Source organism: Sus scrofa, chromosome 16 (genome assembly GCF_054392235.1).
Source record: "Sus scrofa isolate SSC_HxYL_T2T_F1_AM1 chromosome 16, Sscrofa_HxYL_maternal_Yorkshire_Landrace_v2.0, whole genome shotgun sequence".
Classification (NCBI taxonomy): domain Eukaryota; kingdom Metazoa; phylum Chordata; class Mammalia; order Artiodactyla; family Suidae; genus Sus; species Sus scrofa.
In genome coordinates, this window is record NC_139398.1 from 79,251,213 (window position 1) to 79,278,746 (window position 27,534).

At 39.8% G+C, this 27,534-nt stretch overlaps 1 protein-coding gene across 4 annotated transcripts in view; it reads right to left on the minus strand.

Moving 5' to 3' along the window:
• The window catches only part of SGCD (sarcoglycan delta), a 1,031,224-nt gene that overhangs the window by 653,170 nt on the left and 350,520 nt on the right, over positions 1 to 27,534 (minus strand). Inside the window, exon 1 of one of the 4 annotated variants that reach the window (XM_021076526.2) lies at positions 11,049 to 11,376. The exons of the other annotated variants lie outside the window; for them this stretch is intronic. The gene's annotated coding sequence lies outside the window, so the exon portion shown is untranslated. Of the gene's footprint in view, positions 1 to 11,048; positions 11,377 to 27,534 lie in introns of those variants that run through there. 4 annotated transcript variants of the gene reach the window in all.

The window sequence follows — 27,534 nt, forward strand, 5'->3', positions numbered from 1 at the left end:
GAAATAAAGAGCAGACAGTTTACAAAGAAAGAGAGAAAACTATCTTTATAAATGACAGCATTGTCAACATAGAAAATCTCAAGGAAATGTACAAAAAAAATCATATAATAAGTGAATTCAGTAAGTTTATAGATTATAAGATCTACACACAAAAAACAATTACAGGAGTTCCTGTTATGGCTCAGGGGTTAACAAATCCAACTAGGAACCATGAAGTTGTGGGCCTCACTCAGTGGGTTAAGGATCCGGTGTTGCCACGAGCTGTGGTGTACGTCGCAGATGCGGCTCAAGTCTGGGACTGCTGTGGCTCTGGTGTAGACTGGTGGCAACAGCTTTGATTAGACACCTAGCCTGGGAACCTCCATATGCCATGGCTATGGCCCTAAAAAGATAGAAAAGGCAAAAAAAAATTACATTTCTACATACTAACAATTTATAGGCAGAAACCAAAATGAAACATATACCACCACCCACAAACACTCCAAAGAACAAATACTTAGGCTAAACTGATAATGCAGTTATCTGTACACCAAAAATTACGAAGTGCTGACAAAGAAATTAAAGACATCTTAAATTAATGAAAAAGCATAGTGTATTCATGGATGGGGCTATTCAATATAGGAAAGATGTCATTTCTCTCCAAATTTATCTGTAGGTTTAAGGCAATGCCTATCAAAACTTCAAGCAAGGATGGAGTTTTTGACTTTTTGTTTTTCATTTTTTGAAAAAAACAGACAAGCTTATTCTAAAATTGAGTTGAAAAGACATAGGCTCTTAAGTACCTAAAGCAATCCTGACAATGAAAAATGAAGTAGGAATAGGTGCAGTTCCTCGAGCTGACCTTCAGGCTTCAGATACGGCTGCAGAAGTCATGGCAATGTGGTACTCCTAGGGGACAGGCACACAGATGACTAGCATCGCATAGAGGACACAGAAATAGATGCACAGAAATGTCCTCAACTGATTTGTGACAAAGGCCCAAAACCAATCCAATGGAGGAAATAGAGCCTTTTCAACCAGTTTTACTGGAACACCTGAAGATCCACAGGGAAAAAGCGTATCTTGACCTAAACCTTATACCTCAGACCAAAATTAACTCACAAAGACTGAAATGTGAAACGACTCTGTAAAACTTTTAGGGAAAAGGGGAGGAAAACATTGGACAGTATTAGGACAGGAATTCTTAAGTTTTATACCAAAAGCACAAGCCACAAGAGGAAAAAACTGGTAAACTGGGCTTCATTAAAATGAACCCTTTTAGCCTTTGGAATGGACAAGCAAGGAGATCCTGCTGTATAGCACTGGGAACCATACCTAGTCACTTTATGATGGAGCATGATAATGCGAGAAAAAACAATGTGTGCGTGTGTGTAAATTAACCCCTTCAGTTCAGTGAAATTCCATGTGAAGAGGGTTGAAAGACAAGGTACACATGAGAAAATATTTGCAAACAACATATCCAATGAAAGATTAGCTATCTTGAATATATAAAAAGTCTATACTCAATAGTAAAATAAAACAGACAATACAATCGGAAAAAGGGCAAAAGAGATAAACAGACATGTCACCAAAGATGATGCAGGTGGCAGACAAGCAAATGAAAAGAAGTTCAGTATCATGATCCATTAGGAAAACACAAAACCACAATGAGACAACGCTATACACCTATCAGATTTCTAAAATTAAAAAACAAAACAAAACAGTGACACCACCAAATGCTGGCAAGGATGCCGAGGATCTGGATCACTCATACATTGCTGGTGGGATTTTAAATTAGCACGGCTGCTTTGGAAAACCAGCTCTGCAGGTTTTTTTGGTTTTGTTTTTAATTCAACATGCAACTATCATATGACCCAACAACCGTACTCCTGGACATTTATTCCATTTATGTATCCTTTGCATATTCCAAGCAAATGAAAACTTCTGTTCATAAAAACACCAGTACATGAATATTCATAGTGGCTATATTTGTGATGGCTATAAACTGGAATCTGTCCAGCAGTCTTCCATGGAATGAATGGTTAAACAAACCATGGTTCATGCATACCATGGAAAACAATGCAGTGATAAAAAGAAACAACCTGATACATGAAACAACTTGGATGAATCTATAGGAAATTATGTGGAATTAAAGCTGATCACAAAACATCACATGCTGGATGATTCAACTGATATGACACTTTTGAAATAACATTTTTAGAAAAGGCAAACAGGATAGTGCTTGTCAGAGGCAGGAGTGGCTACAGTTATAAAAGGGCAACATGAAGGCAATCGGGGGGTTGAAACTTAAGTATCTTGCCTATGAAGGTGACACATGAATCTACCCAGGTAATAAAGCTGTATAGAAATTAGTACACAAACATGCAGGTACACACAAGTACAAGTAAACTGCAGAAATATGAATAATATTGGTAGCGTGTATCAATGTCAATATCCTCCTTGTGAATTACACTATAGTTTTGCAAAATACTCCTGTGGAGTGAAACTGGAAAAAGTATATAAGGAATCTTTCTGCATTACTTCTTACAACTATATGTGAATTTATGGTTATCTTAATAAATTTTTCAATCAAAGAAACATAGTAAAGATAGTAGAGCAAGATGCTCCAAGAGAGATGAGCCCAGAAAATTTTCTCTTCTACTGCCTTCCCTAGAGTTTGGCATTTCCCTTGCATAAGAAAAGAGTGTCTGGGGTGGGGGGTGTTGTTTTTTTGTTTGGTTTTGTCAAGGCTGGAAAAGATAACCAAAGTTTACATAAGAAGGTACTGTTTAAATGCTAGTGAGAAGTTAATCTTTCTAACTTCTAAATGCTGGTTGCCTTTTAGATGCTTTGCTCTGAGTCCAAACCACAGAATTCTCAGAAATAATGTCAAAACACAGAATATCCACAGCCAGTCTTCTGACTAGGAACAGATGATGACCTGGCTGAGAAGGACCTTGAGCCCACAGTAAGGCTAGGACAAAGAGAGATGGGATTGCAGGAGAGGCCAATTCTTCAAGAGTACAAGTGGCTGGGGTCGGGGGCTGAGGAGTCTGTAAAGCCAATAAAGATTTTAAAACCATATTGGGAAGGTTGAAAGGAAAAGCCTCTGCTGACCTAGAGTGGTGTGTGTCTAAGTGCGGCTGACCTAGAGCAGTGTGTGTCTAAGTGCAGGAAGGACTAGATCATAAGCCCCAAGGGGCGAAGGTGAGGGCTCTGCAACATGTGGAGTGAAGGAATGGCACCTGGAGACAAAATGACTAGGACACAGAAGACACTCTCAAATCCGTACTGCTCTGGACTAGAGAGCTTGAGTAGAAATATTGATCCTAAAGAAGAGAATAAATCAAATATTCCCTGGGATGTATTGGGGCCTTATTGCTAACTACAGGGATATTTTGTCACGGAATTGTCCTTCTTCCATCCCCCTAAGAAGCAAAGAGGATTGGGATTAGAAAAGTCAGTTACTGGGAATAGAAGGACATGGGCAATAATTGATTGTGCCCTGAGCTATCAACCTGGGGGGGCTTCCTGGAGCCCTGACATCTGAGATGGGTCTTCAGGAATAGGAAGGAGTTTGCTAAATGGTGACTTATTCTTTCTACTTCTTTTCAGCTCAGGAAATTGAAGCCAAATATTCTCCGAGAGAAGTCCCAATAAAGCCACACATCTCATCTGAAATTTAATTGGCTTCAGTCCCCTCAAGATCCAGAAGAGGGCACAAGGAGGGAGGGAGGGGATAGAGAAAAGCAATTATCCAGGTGTTTTCACAGACATTTTCTTCCTTCCACCTTTTCCCTGTCATACATAATCTCATCATGTAGATATTGTATCTTCCCATTGGCAAACAAAATGTTTAGACTCAGAGAAGGGAAAATGACTCAGTGAAGCCTGCATGGTCTGAGATAGAAGAAGATTTAAAACACAGGCTGGGCTCCCATTTTTTCCAACACCACCGTAATGTGACTGTGATGGATATGTCCTTATGGGAAGGAACAGATCACAGGAGCGATGCACAGTTCACAACCAGAGTGGGCCAAATGGGTACCGAAAGGACAGAGCAACCTCAAGGCCCCAAGAGCAGGAAAACGGGAAAAAGAGGCAACAACACTGAGAACTGCTGAAGATGAGCTTCACTTCTGTTGCAATTCAGTCAAGGCATTCTTTTCCATCAAGAATTATGATCAAGTGCTTAAGATAGATCCCAGAAGCACAAATCTAAGGAGTCAATATTGCATTTGAATACATCAATGTAGGGTGGAAAAGTGAGCAGGTTTTGAACAGGTTTCAAAACCTGGTTCTTCTGGGAACTTAGCAGTACCTGGTTTCCTCTATAAACCATCACTCAACCTCTTGGCCCCTTCTTATTCCACCCACTGCCTGAGAAATCCACTTCAAGCAGGCTTTATCCATCTTCATAATGGTACAAACTCATAGCATCTTACCTTGGGCCCTTGACATATACTTGGTGTGAGTACCTGCCACTCTGACACGGACACCGTGGTGGGAGAACCCAGTGGGAATCCCCTTGGCACTCAGAAATATATAATTCAGAAGTCGGTGCAGGGCAACAGTCAATAAATAAAGGTTTCCCTTTCATCCCCAAGGTGGACGGTTTTAAGATGCATTTCCTAAGACTATCCCACCAGCAAACTCAAACAACAGATGTCCTCATGGTGTCCAACCACATATTGGTTCTCTCTTTCACCCCTTGTTACTCCACTTGTGCTTCAGGCAATCATTTCTCAGAAAACTACCTTTGTCTCAGTGCTGCTTTCAGGAGACGTCAGCCCAAGAAACTAGCTATGTGACTTGAACAACTTACTTAATCTGATACATTTTCCCAAAACGCCAAATGGAATTAATAATTATATTTCTCCCACAGGCTCAGAAGTATTAAAGAGGCATTGCATGTAAATCATTTGGCCTGGCGTTGAGTCCATGGTAGTTGGTGAATGGACAGAAGTTATTTAATTCCCTGTTCCCTCTGTAAAGTCATTTCACATCTTCTATGGAAGCCAAGGACCAACATCAGAGAGTGTTTCCAACAAATGCCCACGTGGGAGCTATGACACACCCTATTGAAAAAATGTTTGCGGTTGATTACCCAGATACATACTGTCCAAGTTCAGAGTGGCCCTTTATTGTAAAACCTATAAAGGTTTTAATAAAATCAAAATACCTGAAAGGTGAGAATAAATTGGAGAAGAGTAGGATTATCTATTGCTTATATAATATCTGCATTAAATCATCAAGAAGTGCCAAATACCAAACTTTATTGCATAGCCAGCTACCAATGTTAAGCAAGTCTACAGACAGGTTTCAGATTTTGACATTGCTTCAGGAGAATGTCTATTTTTCTCACTTTCATCTTCCTGAGATTTCTAAGAAATTCTATTGAATTCCCCTTTCGTATGGAGGGGTTTATTTTGAACTGAATAGGGTGGTAAAGTTTTATACTACACAGTACATAAAATTATGGTAAATGAAGCACCTATTTGGGAGAGCAAAAATGAAGACTATTCTCAGGAACTCTTAGAAAGAAATTAAAAAAAGAAAGCAAGAAAAAAACTGCAGTAAAAGGGGAAAGAAAAAATCTCCCTGCTGCTTTAAGGTGAAAACACACAGAGGAAGAAGAAGACTGTACAAGAGGAAATCTATGAATTTTCAAGCAACCACAACAAAACAGAATGCTGCAGAATGACCTCACTGATTTTCCAAAGGCTCTAAATCTCTCCATGTTTAAGGACACAGACCACAAAAAAGAGTTCTGCTGAGTTTCTAAACAAGCTTATTTCTTTTTTCTTTCTTTCTTTTTTTTTTTTAACTTTATACTGCCACAGCTGTGGCATACGTCAGAGCTACAGCTGAGGCCTATGCCACATCCATGGCAACACTGGATCCTTAACCCACTGAGCGAGGCCAGAGAGCAAACCCTCGTCCTCAGAGACAATGTCAGGTCCTTATTTCATTTACAATGAAATAACTCCTTATTTAATTTTAAAACAAGTACTTGAAGCCAACATAAGTTCTACCGGTCTCTGATATTTTGCACATCAAAAGGACAAATCTGGAAAAGATTTCAGATTTCAAGTAGTGAAACCAATAGGTACAAGGGTCTGTCTGTGCAGAAGCCCCGAAGTCTACAGGGCTTTTGAATTGCTATTTAGACTATCATAAAAGTCAGTAGTTTAAACCTGGAGATGACTTACCGGTTGAAAATGGTGAAAATGGGAGTTCCCACTGTGGCTCAGCAGAAATGAATCCGACTAGTATCGATGACATGTGGGTTCGATCTCTGGCCTTGCTCAGCGGGTTAAGGACCCAGCACTGCCGTGAGCTGTGGTGTAGGTCACAGAAGCAGCTGGGATCCTGAGTTTCTGTGGCTGTGATGTAGGTCAGCTGCCACAGCTCTGATTGAACCTTTAGCCTGGGAAATTCCATATGAGGCAGGTATGGCCCTAAAAAGCAAAAAAAAAAAAAAAAAAAAAGCGGAAAGAAAATGAAAGAAGGGAAGGGAAGAAGGAAGGAAGGAAGGAACGAATGAAGGAAGAAAGAAAGAAAACGGTGAAAATGAACATGATCCAGTGCACTCTTCAAATTACTCTGACCAGCCATGATCTCATTAACTCTGCCTGTGAGATTTTCTCTACCAAACATGTGGTACTGTTCTTAACTACTGTCACCCCAACACCCATCTTAATCACTTCAAATCTGGATTACAAAGGGCTCTTAATAAAGCTTCCTAGATCACCACTCTTCTTTCTACTCCCCACAATCCATCAGAAATCCCACTCTCATATTATCATTGCACAGTAGCAACAGGCTAGAGACCTTGGGAAATGAGATAATACACAGGAGACAGACCATCTCATCCTAACTTTACCATCTATACCCTCCTGACACTTTCTACAAGCCAAGCTCTTTAATTTCACTCATGAAATTAGAAAAAGGAGAGGTAGCGGTATTATGTCCCTATCTGGTGGAATTTTACAGTTGAAGAGGCATCTCAGACCACTGCAGAGGGAGAGGAAGGCTGAGAAAGGAAGACAATGGTTTTAACAATACATTTTTTGTTGCAGTATAGTCGACATATAACATTTTATCAGTTTCAGGTGTACAACACAATGATTTCTTATGCATTTATCAAAGATGTTTTTAGGAGTTCCTGTCATGGCTCAGTGGTTAATGAATCTGACTAGGAACCATGAAGTTGCGGGTTCGATGCCTGGCCTCACTCAGTGGGTTAAGGATCCAGCATTACCCTGAGCTGTGGTGCAGGTTGCAGTCACGCCTCGGATCCTGCATTGCTGTGGCTGTGGCATAGGCCGGCGGCTTCGGCTCAGATTAGATCCCTAGCCTGGGAACCTCCATATGCTGCAGATGCAGCCCTAGAAAAAGCCGAAAAAAAAAATGTTTTTAAAGAAAGAATTCTATCAGTTAATAAAAAGTTAAAACCCCGGAATAAATTCTACCAAATGTCTTTCAGCTGCAATATTCTATGATGGCCTTATTCCATAAGACAATTTGATGTGGCTCAGAAGAGCACCCCGGCACCTGACCCCAAATCTGCCAGATCATCTATGAATGATCCAGGTAACCCAGTGGCCCCTCTTACTTTTCCTTTACATTCAAAATTAATTTCCCCTGTGCCTACTTTTCTATTTCTTACCAATTATTTAATAGCAATTCTGCACTGTTCTTCAATTACCAGCTGGTAGAACCAAATTTATACTCCAATTCTCACTTTTTAGTACTACTCCCTGAAAATAGCTTTATTTTTACTCAGTATTGCAGGTCATTAACATCCATGCAGTGGGTTTATTTTTAGATGCTTCCCTCCCAACCTTTAAGGCAGAAACTAAAACTATTTGGAACTTTATTTCAAATGATACCAGTTCTATTCCATGAATTTCAATACATCCTTCAGGCAGCCATATTGGGTTTCTCTGGTCCACAAGAGCAGTTTGGTAGTGCAGGAGTATAATAAAATATAGCTATAAAGCACCTGTAATCTACTAAATATAACATACATGTGCTAGCTTCCCCTAGCCTCAATTATTAGATAAGGGAAATTTCCTGGCAAATAATGCCCTTTTTTTTTTTTTACTTCTTCCGCTATATATGTTGAAAATACCAAGTTCATAAACTAGCAGTTGAGTTCAGATGTGAGAAAATCATCTTTCTAGCTCTGCTATTCTGAGGAAAGATTTACTTTCACCTTCTAGGGTCAAGCCTGAGAACAAGTAAATCCTGAAAGCAATCAAGAAAAAAGCCTATAGGAAGCAGACACAGGACCTTACAGATTTCATTAACCCTCTTCTCTGTGTCTTTTCCCCAGGTTTCGTGTGTGTGTTTATTTTTTATATTTTTTTATACTTATTTTCTTTTTTGGCTGCCCCGTGGCCTATGGAATTCCCAAGCCAGGGATCAGTCCCAGCCGCAGTTCTGACCTACACTGAAGCGGCAGCAACTTCCTTTTAACCCTCTGTGTGGGGATGAGAACAGAACTTCTGTCCTGATGCTACTAAGATGACTTCGATCCATTGCACCACAGCAAAAATTCCTTGAGTTTTTATTTATTTATTTTTTTAAACTCTCAGGTCCTCAGCTAAAGGCAAGCTTTGAGTAATAAGAGAAATCAGGCACAGCCTATACAGTTTGTAATAATATGGATGAACCCTTGGAAAATTTTAGCAAGAAAAGGTGTTTTTTTTGCAGAAATTATAATTTTTCTTTTTATGGTTGTATCTATGGCATACGGAAGTTCCTGGGCAAGGGGTCGAATCAGAGCTGCAGCTGCAGCAACAGCCATGACCATGGCTATACTAGATCCAAGCCCCATCTGTGACCTACGCTAGGCCAAGGATCAAACCCACCTCCTCACGTACACTATATGGGGTTCCTAATCTCCTGAGCCTTGACAAGAACTCCCAGAAATCACAATTCCTTCAGACATTTGTATAGGCTATTTTATTTTCTACTGTAAATAGCCACACAAATTGAAAATGTGTTTATAAGACTAGCTTTTTGGTTTAGATGAGGATGAAGTCTTGAAATGCAGAGATTTTAAATAAATTTTCCTGGGAGTTCAGGCATAAAGACACAGGGAGCCAGCTGACCCAGCAGTAGGAACTGGCCATGTTAGACTGAGGGAAATACAGCATGGACACACCTATCAGTGGCCCTGTCTTACAGCTCTGTTTTGTTTCCAAAAATAGCAATGCCCGTTTTCTGCTACATCAGTTAAACACACTTCATCATCAAAATTCTTATAATGCGGAATAATCCTTCCTTTCCCAGTCTTTATACTTATTGCAACTAGATTATGTACATTAAAATTAAGGAGTTCCCTTTGTGGCTCGGCAGTTAACGAACCCGACTAGGATCCATGAGGATAAGGGTTCCACCCTTGGCCTTGCTCAGCGGGTTAAGGATCCAGGATTGCCGTGAGCTGTGGTGTAGGTCGCAGACGCAGTTCGGATCCTGCGTTTCTTTGTCGGTGGTGTAGGTGTGTAGGCTGGCTGCTACAGCTCCAATTCGACCCCTAGCCTGGGAACTTCCATATGCCAGGGGCGTGGCCCTAAAAAGCAAAAAGCAAAAATAAATAATAAAATAAAACAACTCTGTTGAGGCTACACTTGAATTCACCTTGAGCCCCATCATGTCACCCCCAACTCAAAACAAACTTATTGATCTTACTCCCTTTTCTATTTATTCAATCAATATATTCCAGCATTAGGAGGTGGATTAGTGGGTTAAGAACACAACATAATCTCCATGATAATGTGGGTTTGATTCCTGGCCTCTCTCAGTGGGTTAAGGATCTGGCATTGCTGCAAGCTGTGGTGTAGGTCACAGATGAGGCCTGGATCTGGCTTGGCTGTGGCGGAAGCTGGCAGCTTCAGCTCCAATTTGACCCCTAGCCCAGAAAGTTTTATATGCTGCAGGTGCAGCCTTAAAAAGAAAAAGGGCAAGAAAAAAAATATAATCCAGAATTAACGAAGCTATACAATTTTCCCTGCCTCATTCTCTATATACCCAGTCTCATTAATTCAGCTCCTAAGAAGTCTCTATAAAACTTTATCCAAAAAAGCCCCTAAATATTTGAAGAACCTTAGATACCATCTAAACCATCCAAACAATACTCTCTTCTACCATCTTACTTGGATGCTACAGTCCTCTAGCCTTGAAGACAGAAATATCCTCTTAGCTGTTCTAAACCATCTTGACAACCAAGTTATCCAAAACACTGATTCCAAAAAAATCTTAGTGGATTTCAGTTCTTATCAGATACCATTCCTGCTCAAAATTTTTCAACAAGCACCTCCATGAATAAAGATTTACACCCACACTACTAGGCATGGCATTGAAGACTGGTGGGATCCAACCCTCAGTTTCCCATCTATCTTCATTTTCCGCTGCTTCTATTCCTGCCTTCTCCCCCTCCACCTCCCTCATCCTCCAGGAAGTTATGTAAGAAGGCAACTGGACTGCTTGATGCTCTGAAACTCTAACCTTTACAAATCACTTAAAAACCCTGGGCTAATATTTCTTGATAATTATTCTGTAGCAAGAGCTTCTGTTTTATATAGGATTTTATCCACTAACCCAGGAGCAACTTGGGAGAATGTTTGACCAGGTCAGTTTTGTGATAAACACATGCATAAAGATAATTGATGGTTTGAGAGTATTTCAGCACTTCTTTGGGAAAAAGGGTCAAATCTGGGGTCCATTAACAGCTAAAAAGGAGAAGGTGAGAGAAAATATAAAAATTCAGCAAAGTGGGAAACAATTCATAGATTGAGTTAAATGGCAGGTGTGGATATTTTGTTTTCTACTGACAACCACAAGAACAATTTCTATTTAATGCATATGTACTCTTTCTAGGCACTGATAAACCTGCAAATTGGCATTGTTGTATTCTGTTTTACAAAAGAGAACTTCAGGCTAAAGAAGCCAAACCGCTTTGTCAATGCTGCATCACAGCTAAGTGGCAGGTCTGCAATGTGGACCTAACTGCGTTTTCTGCAAAGCCTGTGGGGCATTAAGTCACTGTAGTCTCTTACCTTTCACAAGTCACAGGGTCACTGGCAACACACACCTATGAAGATATCCAAATCCAGGTAGTGCTCTCATCTAGCAGAGTCTGATATTTGCGGCAAGCTTGTGGTTCTAAGGTGCCTTTTCTGACCCAAGTTTAAAATCTCTTGACTCAAGATTTGCCAATCTTTTCTCCCCACCTCTCAAGTCTTTAGTTCTGAAGCTGCATTCTTGCAAGGGACCAACAAAGCCACTTCTTGTGGCGTAAGTTTGCTTAGCAGAGGAGGAAAGTAAATAAACTTGTCTTCCCCTTCCCAGTTTTTCTCCTCTCTCTTCTCTCTTTGCTGGGAAAGTGCTTTAATTAACTTGTCTTCCTCTAATCTGGACTTGGTTTTGCTTGTTAAGCTGAGTCACTTTCAGCTGGGCTAATGATCACTGGCCTCTCTCTCAAAACAACAACTTTGTTGATTTTAAAAATAAGATACACACTTGTGGAACTTCAGAAATTATAGGCAGCACGAAGAAAATAAAAATCGCCTATAACCAACTACTATTATATTGCACAGAATATACTTCTAACAGTTTTTCTATGCATAGGCAGTATATACTTTAAAAATAACTTTTCTTATAGAATATCTCAAAAATATACAAAAGGAGGCAGACTAGTACAAAGAATCCAATACACCCATCACTCTGCACAATCAGTAAGTAATTCATGGCCAAACTTATTTTCATCTAGGCTGCTTCCCAGTTTCCCCCTTGCTCCAGGTTATTTTGAAGCCATCCTGGACGTCACAGCATTTCAACTAGAAAGAGTCCATTATGTATTTTTATAAAATAAATGAGCTGTTCACTAGTCATAATCTAATAGCATCTCTCACCTAGAAATGTAGCAACACCTCATTCATATCATTAAATATCCATATTTAATATTCACGTTTCTACCCTCACAAATTTTTTCTTGGTTAATTGTTCGAATCAGGATAAAGTTGAGGTCCACATCTTGAAACGGGCTGGCTTGTCTCTCAAATCTTTCCTCTTCAAAGTGCAGTCAAGGGAGCAGCAGCTTGGGCATCACCTGAGCACTGGTTAGAAATGCAGAACCTTGCCCTGCCCCAGCCCACCCGACCCAGACTGCCTCAGCCAGAATCTGCACTGGAACAAGAGCCCAGATGACTCACATGTACTGTAATTAAAGCTTGAAGCTCATCTGTTTTGTCTCTTTTAATCTAGAGTTCCCCGACTCTCTCTTGCTTCAACTTCTTTTCTTCAAAAATCGTCTCAGAAGAAACTAAGTCTGTCTCCTTGAGTTTCTCACAGCGTAGCTAATACTCAGTTTATCCTCATGGGAATGTTGAACAGGCTTCTCTGCTGCCTGTATTTAATATAAATGGGGAATTGTATCTAAAGGCTTGTTCAGAATCAGGTTCATCTGGGGGCAGGAATTGCATTGTAGGTAAAGGCTTTGGCCTTTTTTTTTTTTTTTTTAAGGGCCGCAGATGTAGAATATGGAAGTTCCCAGGCTAGGGGTCAAATTGGAGCTGAAGCTGCTGACCTATGCCACAGCCACAGCAACATGGGATCTGAACCATGTCTGTGACCTATACCACAGCTTGCGACAACGCTGGATCCTTAACTCAATGCGTGGAGCCAGGGATCGAACCCATATCCTCATGGATACTAGTTGGGTTCTTAACCCACTGAGCCACAGTGGGAACTCCCATGTTAGCAATTTTAATGATTATTCCGCAGTTCTATTATTGGACTAGGCATTATTAAATGGTGATATTCTAATTCGATTTCCTTCGTTCTGTATTGCTCTACGTTTCTAAAAAGACCATCTTTTCCACGTCAATTCTTTGATGCCTCTGAGGTTTTATAAGACAAGATGGTTACTGATTCTTTATTCGTTTTCAACAAATAATGAGTTGTTTACCAATCATACTCCAAAAGAGATCCATAAGTTTTTTTGTTTGTTTTTTTTTAGCACTCCTAGGAAGACATGGGCATTTGCTATTTTCCAATCATTCCCACTATTGCACTTATTGAAGCTAAAATCTTTCCATCTTCAGCTAGCAGGAGCTCCCTGAAGCTGGCCTCTCACCCTTTCTGACATATTCTTAGTAACTTTTGCTAGTGGCCTGCTCTCTGGTATGATAAGACATTCCCTATACAATTCATACATTGTCTAGCTCAGACCTGGATCAGTCTTGTCTCCAGGAAGCCCACCTTACTCAATGGTGGTCATTTTTTTTCCCTAGCCCTTTTCAGAGGACAGACCCACTAAATGCGGTTTGTTTTGCTTCCAGAGAAAGTCATTTTAAGTTCACACAGATACTTACAAATCAAATTCAGAATGATTTTGATTTTATTTGAACCCATCTGTCTCTTACACATAATAGCCTGGATCACACCGACATCAACATAATTCTTCATTTGTCCCTAATGATGGACTTTGAGGTTGTTTCAAGAACTTTTCCATTATAAACACTGTTGCAAAAAACTGTCTTTTGCTTGCACCTTTTGACTGTTTTGGAAAGTTGTCTTTACAACAGACTGGAAGAAGTGATTGCTGTATCAAATGAGAGGTAACACACTAATGTGATGACATTACAATGCAGTACATATTTTGATATATCATGAACATTTTTCTATGTCATTAACCATTCTTCTACAGTTTCCTTTTTGATGGCTATGATATAGTCCATTTAATCATGCTGTTATTACTGGGCATCCAGCCTGTTTTCTATGGATCAGAATTTCAACCACTTTAATGACTATCCATGGAGACAAACCACTTGCCCTCTTTCAAACCTACCTGGTTAGGGGCGAGTTTCCTTCTTCACTTGATAAAACTGCTTTGACCAGACTTTTACGCTAAATAGGTATCGGTCATCACATTACATGGATGCTGCACCAAGAACACTCTTATGCTACTTTCAAGGAAAGCCCACCTGACAGAGTTAAAATGAATACTGGATGAGGAAGGGTGTCTGACTCTGACTATATCACTCATTCTGATGAGTCTAGTCCATTTTAAAGGTAAGCATCTCTCTTATATATTTACTATTCTTAGATGGTAAAGAAAGGATGTTTCAGAGGACAATGTTTAAACTACATATTTAATTTAATTTAAATTTATTTTATTTTATTTTAATATTTTAGCCACAGCCATGTCATTGTAGAAGTTCAGGGATCAAACCTATGCCACAGCAGTGATAATGCTGGATCCTTAACCACTAGGCTACCAGGGAACTCTGTAGTCTATACATTTTATTGGGAGCTTACTCCTCCAATGAACTTATGGTCATTTATAGAAGTAAATCTTAGATTAGATGATTTATACATTTTCTTCCAGCTTTAAAAAAGAACAATTCTAACGAATTTTGTGTGCTTTAACGTTCTCTAAGTTCTTATGCAACAGAGCTGTTACTCTATTTTTTTTTTAATTCCACTAAGCATCTAATAACATGCTTTACTTAGGGTGAGTTTTATTACTGGCATGCTGGAATTAACTTTTCAGACTGGCTCTTGAACTGCAGTCTATGGCTCTGAGTCAAGGAAAGATTCATGCCCAATTAAAGTATTTTCTGACTGCTTCTTATTTACAAGGCATCATGTTTGTTCAAATCTAATTTGTAGGTGAATTTGGTTTGTTAGAGGAGTAAGTTCCCAATAAAATGTATGGTCTACAGAGCTTCCTGGTGACCTAGTGGTTAAGGACCCAGCACTGTCACTGCTGTGACACAGGTTTGATCCCTGAACTTCTGCATGCCACAGCTATGGCCAAAATATTTTTTAAAAAATTAAATTAAATTAAATATGTAGTTTAAACATTGTCCTCTGAAACATCCTTCCCTTACCATCTAAGAATAGTAAAGGTACAACAGAGATGCATTCCTTTAAAGCTGGGCCACGGTGGCTGGTTGAACACAGGTAACAATATTCAGATCCATAATCACCCAAAAGAAGAGATTTAACCTTAACATCATTTCTAATTATGTTCCTGCTGTCAATAGGATACTTGTAGCATTAACTGGAAGGGGAAACAGAATAAAATGCAGAGATTTCAATAAACACGTTTCTAGTTTTCTCTGAGGTCATTTGGAAGAGACTTAGTTTAGGTAGGTCTGCATAGGAGTCCCCACTGTGGCTCAGTAGTAATGAACCTGACTACTATCATAAGGATTTGGATTCCATCCCTGGCCTTGCTCAGTAGGTTAAGTATCCAGTGTCACCATGAGCTGTGGTGTAGGTTGCAGATATGGCTCAGATCTAGCATCGCTGTGGCTGTGGTGTAGGCCAGTAGCTGCAGCTCTAATTCAACCCCTAGCCTAAGAACTTCCATATGCCACAGGTGCAGCTCTTAAAAAAAAAAAAAAAAAAAAAAAACAGGGAAAAAAAGGGTCTGCATAGATGTTGCACAGGTGTCAAAGACACAAGTGGCACCTTAAGGAGGAGTCGTTGTTATAATAATCTCTGTGGAGTCTATCAGACACTACCTTACTTTGTCCTTTAAAAGAAAAGAAGAAAAGAAATAGCCTAGGGCCTGAATCCATCCAAGAGGGGGAACAGATAAATGGAAGCTGGCACTGCCATAGGCAAAGCACTGGAGAAAGGCTTTTCTCACATATTACCAGAAGGTAAACATCTTCTAACTCCTGTGAGCATAGAACTCTTATTTTAAATTACTCTTGACTCCTTCTTGCACCCAACAGAGGAAGCAGGGGGCAGTCGTCAAAATTGTTTCATCTGAAGTATACTTATAAACCGAGTATGTGAAAAATAAACAAATAAATAACAAGCATATGACCATGAGTCTTCTAGTTTAAATTATATCTGAGGCAAGAGGATCTGGCCCAGCTGCTCATTTTGATTCTATTTTAAGAAAAAGAAAAGTCTAGTGTCTCTCTTTGCGTATCTATAGCATAATATAGAATTGTATACCCTGCAAATCAGAATAACTCAAGTTAATTTTTGCTTGAGAAAAAAAAAATTACTTGGAAATCAGAAAAATGAGACGAAATGGAATCATTCATATAGGCAACTATATGAAAAAGAAAGGCCTTTGGAAGTTCGTGAATGTCGTGGACAGATAAACATAGAGGTGTGCCAGAGGATGTGCTAGCCATTCAAACACTGAAAATCCTTGTTTATCTAGAATCCAAATGTCCAGATGTTTGGAGCTGTAATTTACTTTTGAGAGAATGAGTTAATAGGATAATCAAGTTGTGGCCCTGAGCATTTTAAAGACTCCAGAAATTCCATCAGCTCTAGACTTACATTTGCAATTTCTTCCTGGACACATCCCGCTCAGATACATTAAAGGCATCTGGAATTTAGCATGATCAAACCAAAGCCCTGATTTCCCCTTGCAAACTGCATGGTTTTCAGTCTTCCCTCATCTCAGTAAATGGCTCCAATATTTACCAAGAAGCCTAAGTCAGAAACCCAGACTGATCTTTTAAAACCTCAGCCACCTTAAATGCTCAAAGGCTTCCCATCATACTTAGTATGAGGTCCAAAGTCCTACTCATGACCTACGATATCCTATGAGATCCGGTCCCTGCCAACTCCAACCTCTCGTCCATAATGTTCCAGCCACTTTGCTTCCTTCCCACATCCTGCCACTCCCACCAAGGACCCCTTCCTCCTCCCATAGCATCCCTCATCCTGTTCCTTCTGCTGGGAATCACAACTCCTCCCCACCTTTGCCCAAGGCACGGTGCAGGCACTAACGTGGGGGCAAGGCTGGCTGCTTCCATTCTACAAGCCCATCCTCCGGCAGAACCACCCAGATCTCCTTCCTAAGTCTTCCTCCTAGACTTTTCCGTTTCTTTCATGCCATACATGCTGATTTATGCATTTGTTTATTTTGTAATTGTTTTCTGCCCGCTTTCTCTAAGCAGTAAGCTTCAAGAAGGACAAATACGTCTGTTTTCTCTACCAATCTCTATCAGGAGTTCAACAGACCATGGAGCATAGTGTTCAACAATTATGTACTAAATATATCAATATTCACTACAGTTAGAGCATTCAGTGTACTCTATTTCATATCAATTTGGAGTCTTCAGAAGTTGGAAACCTGGATATATTATGCATAGTTATTCAGTTTACCACAAAGCAGACAGCTCCCTTCCCTCCCTGTGTGGTCAAAAACGAATTTGCACATTAATTTTCAAGTCTCAGTCAAATCATTGAACTGTTTACCAGGGTATTTAAGAGTCTTATTTTCATGGAAAAAGGGAAATGCAGTGTTACTTGGGAAAGAGTAAGCAAAATTTTGAGAGGAATCAGAAACTCTAGAGGAATAAACTCGAATCAAACAAGGTTCCTCTCTTCTTCCCTCTTCTGCTCCTTCCATCTTGCCCAGCTTTTTAGAACAGTGTAGAACATTCCCCTCTGCCTCAGATTTCATTATAGGGTTTAGGAAGGCATATACAATTGCTTTGAACATAAAACGTTGACTATTTCAGCTGTTATTTTCATTTCTGGTAGTGGTTTAACTGGTAGGCTGAAGAATGGTCCTCCACAGATGTCCACTTGCCAGTCTGCAGGGTGGACATTTACCTCCCACAGCAAAAGGGACTTTGCAATGTGATTAAGTGAAAGATCTCAGTGTGGGAAGATCAGCCTGGATTATCCAGTTTGAACCAGTGTAATCAGATTCTTAGAAGAAGGAAGCAAGAGGGCCAGAAACAGAGAGCCTGGAAGATGTTACCTTGCTGATTTAGAACACGAGGATGTGGATACAAGCCAAGGACTGCAGGCAGCTTCTGGAAGTCAAAAAAGGCAAGGAGATGGACTCTTTCCCCACCCCCACCCCCACCTTCAGTCTCCAGAAGGAATGCAGCCCTGCTGACACCTTGATTTTAAAACTTCTGTCCTTCAGAACTTAGGACAGTAAATGGCTGTTGTTTTTAGCCATGAAATTTGTGTTACTTTGTGTCAGCAGCCCTAGGAAACTATGATGGTTTATGATTAAGGGCTATTATATAGTTTATGCTTTTATATACAGTGCAGAGCAGAAGTATAGGTGAGAAAAAGCCGTAAAATATGACATGCCTGGCTACTTCCTAAACTGGCCAAGGGGTCAGAGTCATGTGGGAAATTTGTAGTAAACACAGTATCCTGTCCTCCTTCCTCAGACACCCTGAGTCAAGAATTGGGTTCAATGCAGGAAACGAAGCCCTAGAAGTGAGACGATGTTCCTAAGGCCACAAAGACAGTCAATAGCTGGACAAGAACAATACTCTGACCTTCAACCCATGGTACCAAAATTACTGTTCCATACCAGGCTTTAACACTGATCATGAAAGGGCCTTAGAAACATTATAGAGGGATTGGAGCATAAGTTTATGCTTTTTAAAAGATTAAAATCAGGTCATTAATGAAAATGGGTGCTGCTATGTTAAATTAAAGAGTCTTAAGGACCTATTACAGACTGAATATTTGTGCCCCCCCCACCCCATTCATATACTGAAGCCCTAACTCCAGTGTGTCCATAATTGGAGATGGAACCTGTTTGGGACTGGTGGATGCAAACTGTTACATGGGGAATGGATGGGCAGTGGGGGTCCTACTGTACAGCACAGGAAGTGTGTATGATGGGGTCACTTTGCTGTACTACAGAGACTGAAGAAACACTGTAATTTGGCTATGCTTTAAGAATTTAAAAATTGAGTGGGAGTTCCCGTTGTGGAACAGCGGAAATTAATCCGACTAGTATCCATGAGGATGCAGGTTCGATCCCAGGCCTCGCTCAGCGGGTTAAGGATCCAGTATTGCCATGAGCTGTGGTGTAGGGTGCAGACATGGCTCAGATCCCATGTTGCTGTGGCTGTAGGGCAGGTCAGTGGGTATAGCACTGATTTGACCCCTAGCCTTGGAACTTTCATATGCCACAGGTGCAACCCTAAAAAGCAAAAAAAAAAAAAAAAAAAGAAAAAAGAAAAGAAAAAAAGCAATCAAGGTTTAATGGGCTCTTTCTCTATACATGCGCACATGGGTTGGTCATGTGGGTGCACAGTGATAAAGCGGCCAACTACAAGCCAGGAAGAAAGCTCTCACGAGAAAGTGACCTGCCAGACCATCATCTGGACGCCCAGCTTCAAGAACTGTGAGAAAATAAATGCCTACTATTTAAGCCATCCAGTCTCTGATATTCTGTTATGCCAGCCTGAGCTGAATAAGACAGGACCATATCAACCAGATGCATGTGTGGTCGTAAATTGGATACTGATTTAGGCAAACCAGCCTTAAAGGGCATATTTGATTCAATTGGGGAAATCTGAATGAGGTCTGGGAATTAGAGGAGATGAAAATGGATAGAAATGGAGAAAATCTTTTCAAGTGAATCAACTGACAAAGGATTGAGCTCCAAAATTTACAAACACCTTCTGCAGCTCCATACCAAAAAAACAAACAACCCCATCAAAAAATAGGCAGAAGATCTAAACAGGCAGTTCTCCAAAGAAGACATACGGATGGCCAAGAAACACATGAAAAGATGTTCAACATCACTCATTATTAGAGAAATGCAAATCAAAACCACTATGAGGTACCACCTTACACCAGCCAGAATGGCCATCATCAAAAAGTCTACAAACAGTAAGTGCTAGAGAGGGTGTGGAGAAAAAGGAACACTAGTACACTGTTGGTGGGATTGTAAATTGGTGCAACCACTGTGGAAAACAGTATGGAAATTCCTCAGAAAACTAAACATAGAACTACCATTTGATCCAGCAATCCCACTCCTGGGCATCTATCCAGAGAAAACCACGACTCGCAAAGACACATGTACTCCGATGTTCACTGCAGCACTATTTGCAAGAGCCAAGACATGGAAACAACCTAAATGTCCATCGACAGAGGAGCGGATCAAGAAGATGTGGTACATATACACAATGGAATATGACTCAGTCATTAAAACGAATGAAATACTGGCATTTTTAGCAACATAGATGGACCTAGAAATTATCATGCTAAGTGAAGTCAGCCATACAGTGAGACAGCAACATCAAATGCTTTCACTGACATGTAGAATCTGAAAAAAGGACAGACTGAACTTCTTTGCAGAAGAGATGCTGACTCACAGACATTGAAAAACTTATGGTCCCCGGAGGAAACAGTTTAGGCAGTGGGGGGATGTGCTTGGGATATAGGATGGAAATCCTGTGAAATTGGATTGTTATGATCATTATGCAACTACAGATGTGATAAATTCATTTGGGTAATAAAATAAAAAAAAAGAAAATTGATAGAAATGGAAATGTGAAGGGTGTGAACTGGAAATACCCAGATTTCAAAAAAATACATATTGAATTATTTCATTTTGTGAAAAGATACAGTGTGTATTTATGTGTGCACATAAGTGTATATATTTGAAATATATGTGTACATATATATAATAAATCTGGAAAGATACACATTCAAGTGATAATGTCTAGAGCTCCTAGTTGTAGGAATGTGATTAATTAACTTGCTTGTCTACATTCATGAATTTTCTATAATATACATGCACCACTTCCATAAAAATGAAATATCATTTTCAAAAAATTGACACCAAGTCCTTCTTTAGGAAAAAAATCCTATAGATTTATGGAATGTTTCTGATCTCCTTCACACCTTACACTGAACCATTCCTTTGTCCCATCTGTCTCCCAGTGAGCCAGCCACAATTATGATCAAGGAGCTGTCAGTAAGGAGTGCTGCTAATAGATACTCTGCCTCACATAAAAGGGAAAAGCAACCAGCATCATTTGTCTACTGGGTCCAAGCTTCTCTCCATTTACAGTTGAGGCAATTCATGATTCAATCTAATTCAAATAAGACTTGCTGGGTGAATTACTCCATTCTCCCTAGGAAAGTATTCCTCTAAACATTAAAAAGGCATGTCATACCATCTTCTGTTCTGACACAAAAGTATTTAGGAAACCATCAGACATGGCAATAGGAAGATATAACTGAAATACGAAATTTTCATTTTATTCCATTCAACAGCCTTTACTGAGTATCTAACAAAAGCTCTAATCTGAAACACTCCACTTCCTCTTACCTGAACCTTTTTATTCTTTCTTCCTCATCAATTAGCTGAATTTTAGTTCTTCCTAAGGACCTACTTCTGATTTCTCTAAGAAGTCTTATCTGATTTCTCCAGGCCTGAGCAAATACCCGCCTTGTCTGAAAATGCAAGATGCTTCATGCCTCTTTGAGCAAATATACATCTTCAGCCCTCAGTTATTAAATATATGTTTAACTTCTTTCCCTAGATAGAGAATAGGACCCCGTGGGCTAGAGTCCTGTCTAAAAACCAATGGTATTTTCTATAGCATTTTACACTTGGTAGACACAGAATAAACATTTGTTGATTAACTGACAAAAACAGGGATTTGCCTTTATCTTGGTCCCAAACTGTAGTACAAAACTGCTAGAGCTCAGTTAATATTTTTGAGATGGATGCCAATTCTTGGTCTCTAAACATGGTAATGATCCCTTTCTAAAGAGTCTTGGATTTGACCCTGTTTTTCTAACTGGCTCTACAAAGGGCAGGGCTGGTGTGTTAATTTACAATACAAAGAAGAAATCTCTTCTTTCCAGTCTGTGCCAGATGGGTTGAAAAACTGAATAAGGACTGGAGGTTTCCACAGTCATGCACCAGGTGACAAGAAAGCAGCTTTTTCAAAGTAGTAAAACTGTTCTTTCTCTGCTAAGAGAGCATCTTAAGAAGCAAGAAACAGTTAGGCTGCAAGTTGTGTCTTTGCCCCCACTTTTCCAGAGCTGAGCAAGGAAAATGAGATACTGAAGAGGTGAAATTTTGCCAACCCCCTGAGAAATGAGGCATTTTCTGCTGGGGATGCAAGAGAGTGGGTGACATTTAATTGAAGAATTGCCCAATTTTCCACCTGGTTGAGAAAAAAAAATCCAGGTGAAACAGTTGGGCCCGATTTGTGTGACTGAGGTGAAGGCAGGTGCCATCCAATTTCATTTTCTTAAGGTGATGGATCTTAGCAACGAGATGGCTCTTTCCCACAGGCTGAGGACGCAATCAGAAACACAAGAAGCTTCATGTCTTGACTCAGTTCTTCCAGAAAGGTAACTCTGGACTTACACTATCATGCAGCAAAAACTGGTTACAGATAAGGCATGGGCTGTGGAGTCATACAGATTTGAGTTAAATTCCTGGCTTTGCCATTTATTAGCTGTGTGGCCATAGGCAATATTTCTCTCTGATCCATAATTTTGTCATTATTTGGGCTACCACCATACACATACATATACATATGTACCCCCCCCCAACAGATACTGGCTAAGGCAAGTAACTTGCAGGTATTTGACACATACTTCTTTAAAAATGGAGTTTCTGGAGCCCCTATCATGGCTCAGTGGTAATAAAATCAACTAGTATCCATGAGGACATGGGTTTGATCCCTGGCCTTGATCAGTGGCTTAAGGATCTGGCATTGCCATGAGCTGTGGTGTAGGTATCAGACACGGCTCGGATTCTGCACTGCTGTGGCTGTGGTATAAGCCGGCAGCTGCAGCTCTGATTCGACGCCTAGCCTGGGAACTTCCATATGCCGTGGGTGAGGCCCTAAAAAGACAAAAACTAAAGGGGGGGGTAGTTTTTATTGTTATTCTATGCTATCACTAAGGATACTCTTAAATCCCTATAAATTCAACATTCTGAGTCTTCTGAATTTCCAGCCTTAGAGGAAACAGTCTACCTGAGGCGGTTTTACAGAAACCAGAGTACATTAGAGCCCTGAATGGATGCATCCAAGACTCTGAATGTTAGCTCACTTCAGGGTTCCATGTCTCCAGACTGGTGGCTGTGCTCTTCCTCCTTTTGATCAAGTGCTTTATACTTGTGTCTTGCCACCTATTTATTCTCTATTCCTAGCATGTCCTTGGCTGCCATTCTCAACACAGCCAAGTCCCATCACTTTTCTAGGCTTAGTCCAATTTACTGTCTCTGTGGAACAGCAATCCACAATCAGAAGCCATCATTTTTTCCTGGAATCTCCCAACAGAGTACATTCCATACTATTTTTATTAAAGTATAAATTTATAATATTTTACCAATTTTTGTTGTATAGCAAAGTGACCTAGTCATATATATATATATATTTTTTTTCTTATCATCAATCACAGTCTATCCTAGAGATTGGATATAGTTCCCTGTGCTGTAAAGTAGGACCTCATTGCTTATCCATTCTAAATGTAAATGCTATAAAATTGGGTTGTGATGATTGTTGTACAACTATAAATGTAATAAAATTCACTGAGTAATAAATTAAATAAATAAATAAAGGTAATGGTTCCCACGCAGTGCTTTAATATCACCTCCTTTTCAGGTTTATTTAATTCTATTTTGCATTTGATTATCTATTTTACAGGCAAACTTTTTGCATCTCCAGAAGCAAATGCCTCATTTCTTAAGGATAAATCTTGTTACATAGAGTACACCCCCTGCAAATGTGTAAAGACACACAGGTTTAGAGCTTTTTATATAATAGCTGCCCAATAAATGGTTCATAAATAGCTTCAAGGCACTTCTTGAATCAGTTAAAAAATTTGATCTATTCTGTAGGGGGAACATCCACACCCTTGATTTCCACCATCCATCTTTGGGTATGTTTACTTTTCCCCATTAAAGAACAACATCAGCTCTTTTGGACATATTGATAAGAACACTTCTGCCTCCCCTCCACTTCTGCCTCCCTTTATGCCTCCTCACTCATGCATGCCCAAATGAATACGACATGGAAAAAAACCTCCTTAGTACAGTAAAAAGCAGACCAAATATTAGACAATCAACCCATTCCAGAGGCTCAGCATGTCACCTTTTGAGTAAGTCAGCCTGATTCAGAGGCACTATTGGTCTAGGCCATCACTGCTAGCCCAGCTTATCCTTGTGTCCTGTGAGGACTTTTCACCTGGTTCATAATTTATAGAGGGATGGGTGTGACCTGTCCCTATATACACATCTGATAATATAAGTCCTAACTTGGAGCTAATGCTAGGAAGTATACTAGGAAGAAACAATGTTTCAAAATATGGTATTTCTAAAGGAAAAACACAACATTCTGCTGTTTATACATCAGAGGGATAATAGAAAAATCCCAAGAAACCGTAACTCTTCTTTGAATTGCAATTCTAAACATGATGTTTTATTAATACATTACTATAAAATCAAAACCAGCCTCCAGCCAGTGCATTCCTAAATTAGAGGCTTACACATCATTGGAACAAGCTTCACCAGGATGGCTCTAGAGAAGAGGATGTTAAGAGCCCTAAAATAATTTGTTGTACGGCTTAGTAGCAGATGCCCCACCATAAAAGATTAAAAATATCATCTAAATGGAAATAAAGGCATGCATCCATCAACACTCATGGGAGGATCATACACAGCTAGATGAGAGATCCTGATATCAACACCATACCATCTAGAACCTTGAATTCATTTATTGCAGTAGCAAATGCAGAAGGGTGTAAAGTGTTGGCTTTTCATAGTCACCGACTTTAATTCAACAAGGATCTAATAAGTTTCCACTTGGTATGTAGTACATTAATAGAGCAGGATCCCCCAGGGCATTAAAAACATGTATTATCTAGCTTGTCGGGTACTCAGTGCTGGTATTTTTGTTCGAATTCCTCTCCTGGATAATTATAATTGGAGGCAGATCCGATTTTATGGGCCCAAAGCTTACATAATTTAGGAGTATGCACTTTAAGAAAAAGACTACAAAGTTACAAGCACAAAATCAACTGGACATTATTGGAAGTGGTTCTTGCAAGCCAGGAGCACCTAGTCTTAAGATGCACTAGCTTTTCAGTAAATCCCCCTCTGGTATAACATAGCAGTCCTTCCCCCTCGCCCCCCACCAAAAAAAAAAAAAAAAGAAAGACTCTGAAAGTGATGAAACACAAATGATGATGATGAAGGCAATGATGAGGATGATGAGGATGAAGATGATGATTACAATGATAAAGAAGAAGATGATGAGGAAGAAAATGATGTTGAAGATGATAATGAAGAAGATGATGAAGAAGAAAATGATGTTGAAGATGATAATGAAGATGATGAGGAAGATGATGAAGAAGAAAATGATGTTGAAAATGATCATGAAGAAGATGATGAAGAAGAAAATGATGTTGAAGATGATAATGAAGAAGATGATGAGGAAGATGATGAAGAAGAAAATGATGTTGAAAATGATAATGAAGATGATGAGGAAGATGATGAAGAAGAAAATGATGTTGAAGATGATAATGAAGAAGATGATGAAGAAGAAAATGATGTTGAAGATGATAATTAAGAAGATGATGAGGAAGATGATGAAGGAGAAAATGATGTTGAAGATGATAATGAAGAAGACGAAGAGGTAGGAGGAAGAGGAAGAGCTAGAAGAGATGATGGTGGAGAAGGAGGAGGAGGAAGAAAAGATTTACACAGAGTACATCTCTATCACTTCATGCTCTTGCCACTGGCCAGCAGAAATCCACATCACAAGCCTTGATGAGAGTCCTCTCCCAATTCCACTGTCTTGTAGCTCCACTCTGCTACTCTCTCTCAGATATCATTCTTTGTCTGGAGCCTGCTGCTCCTACAAATGGCCTGACACTCACTGTAACTTATCTTCATAGTGCACCATTCAGATGAATCTGAAAGGACTGCACATCAATCTCTTTCATTCCTAGAGGAATTTAGAGCCTTTTTTTTTTCTTTTATACAGGAGTCAGGACAGGAGCCAACTGAAGCTTTTCTGCAAATATATCTCCTACAATACGTTACTTCTCTTTCTTTCATGATTGTGAAACAGAAAAGAAAGATGACTATCTCTAGAGGAAAAGGAGGTTCACTGGGTACCTTGCAAGGTGTGAAGGCTGGAAGGAGAAAACATAATTATTTCAATCCAGCTCAGTTAGATTTTCCAAGAGTTACTTTTCCTTAAACTGCTCAGTTGGTTTTCAGAGAAATGTTTCAACTCTCTAGTTTTCATCTCACGACTTACTTATTCGATGGGCAGTTTAAATGTCTACCATGTGCCTGTACTCTGTTAGACCCTGTGAATCTAGTTATGAATGTGTAAGAAACGGCACATGTCTAAATATCATCATGCACAAAAGAATCCCTCTCCAGAGAAACGTACTGCTCACCTTATCAATGCGGGAATATTACATCTATGTTTGGTGCTAAGATGCTGAAGGCTAGGGATCAAGGCATACAGAGATAAAAAATAACAAAGAGTATTTGAGATACTTTTTTAAAATGGGTGATAAAGAGCACACTTTATAAAGGTGTATATGAACAGTGGGTTGTAGAGGGGAAAAAATGAACATGCAGGGCTAAGTGTATGAGTTGTTTCACTAAAGAAGTCCAGGGTGCTACCAGGGAAAGTGAAATAATAGAAGGACTAATTCGTTCTCAGGGGTAGATGGTGGGTGGACCATCACAGAAGGCTACCCAGAGGAACCTATGACCTAAAGATACAGTCCCAGCACTATGCAGGTATGGGGCCTGCGATGCCACTCTCAAGCCAGATAGAACATGCCTGTGGCAGAAAAGTGCATGATGCCCATTTGGGGGACGAATAGGATGGCTGCAGGGTGAAGGAAGGTGAACCTGGGGAGGTGGTCAGATGCCAAATTTTGCCAAATGTTAAAGACCATACTAAGGATTTAGCCTTTTACCTAATATATGCCCATTTTTCATATTTGTGAAAACAGAAAAAAAGGACTAAATAGGCTCAATATATAGTACAGTGGCTGGAAAGAGCCCTTTTTAGGATTTTCCAGGCCTTCCAAAACTCAGAGAAAAGATCCTCCTGGGTGGCAAATACTTACCTCTCTATTCTCCAAGCCTAACAAAGTAACAAAATAAAACTCTAGGTGGGTATGTTGCTGCTGTAAATTTTGGAGTCCTTATCTGTAAAGTGAAAGCTTTGGCCATATGGTTTTTGTGTATATGTCACTGAACTTTTTTTTAAACTTTTTATTTTAGAAGAATTCCAGATTTGCCTAAAAGTTGCAAATAGAGGACATACCCCCTGTATATACCTCACCCTGCTTCCCCCAATATTAGAATCTTACAGAACCACAGCATATTTATGAAAACTGAGAACTCCACATGAGCATAATACTTTTCACTACCCTGCCCTCTTTAATTAGATTTCTTGGTTTTTCCATAAACACCTCTTTTCAGTATCAGGACTCAACTCAGGCCACCTCACTGCATTTAGTTTGCATACCTTGTTAGTCTTCCCCCATCTGTGACAGTCCCTCCATCTTTTTTTGTCTTTCACGACCTGACACCTTTGAGAAGCAGGGACCAGCTGTTTTGTAGAACCTCTCTCTCCCTTGGACTTAAGTAATGTTTTCTCATGGTTAAGATGACCACTAAAGAGGTCCAGGGTGCTACCAGGGAAAGTGAAATAATAGAAGGACTAATTCGTGGATTTTGGAGAAGAATGCCCTTTCATTGGCCAAATGATTTGGGTTCCATGCCAG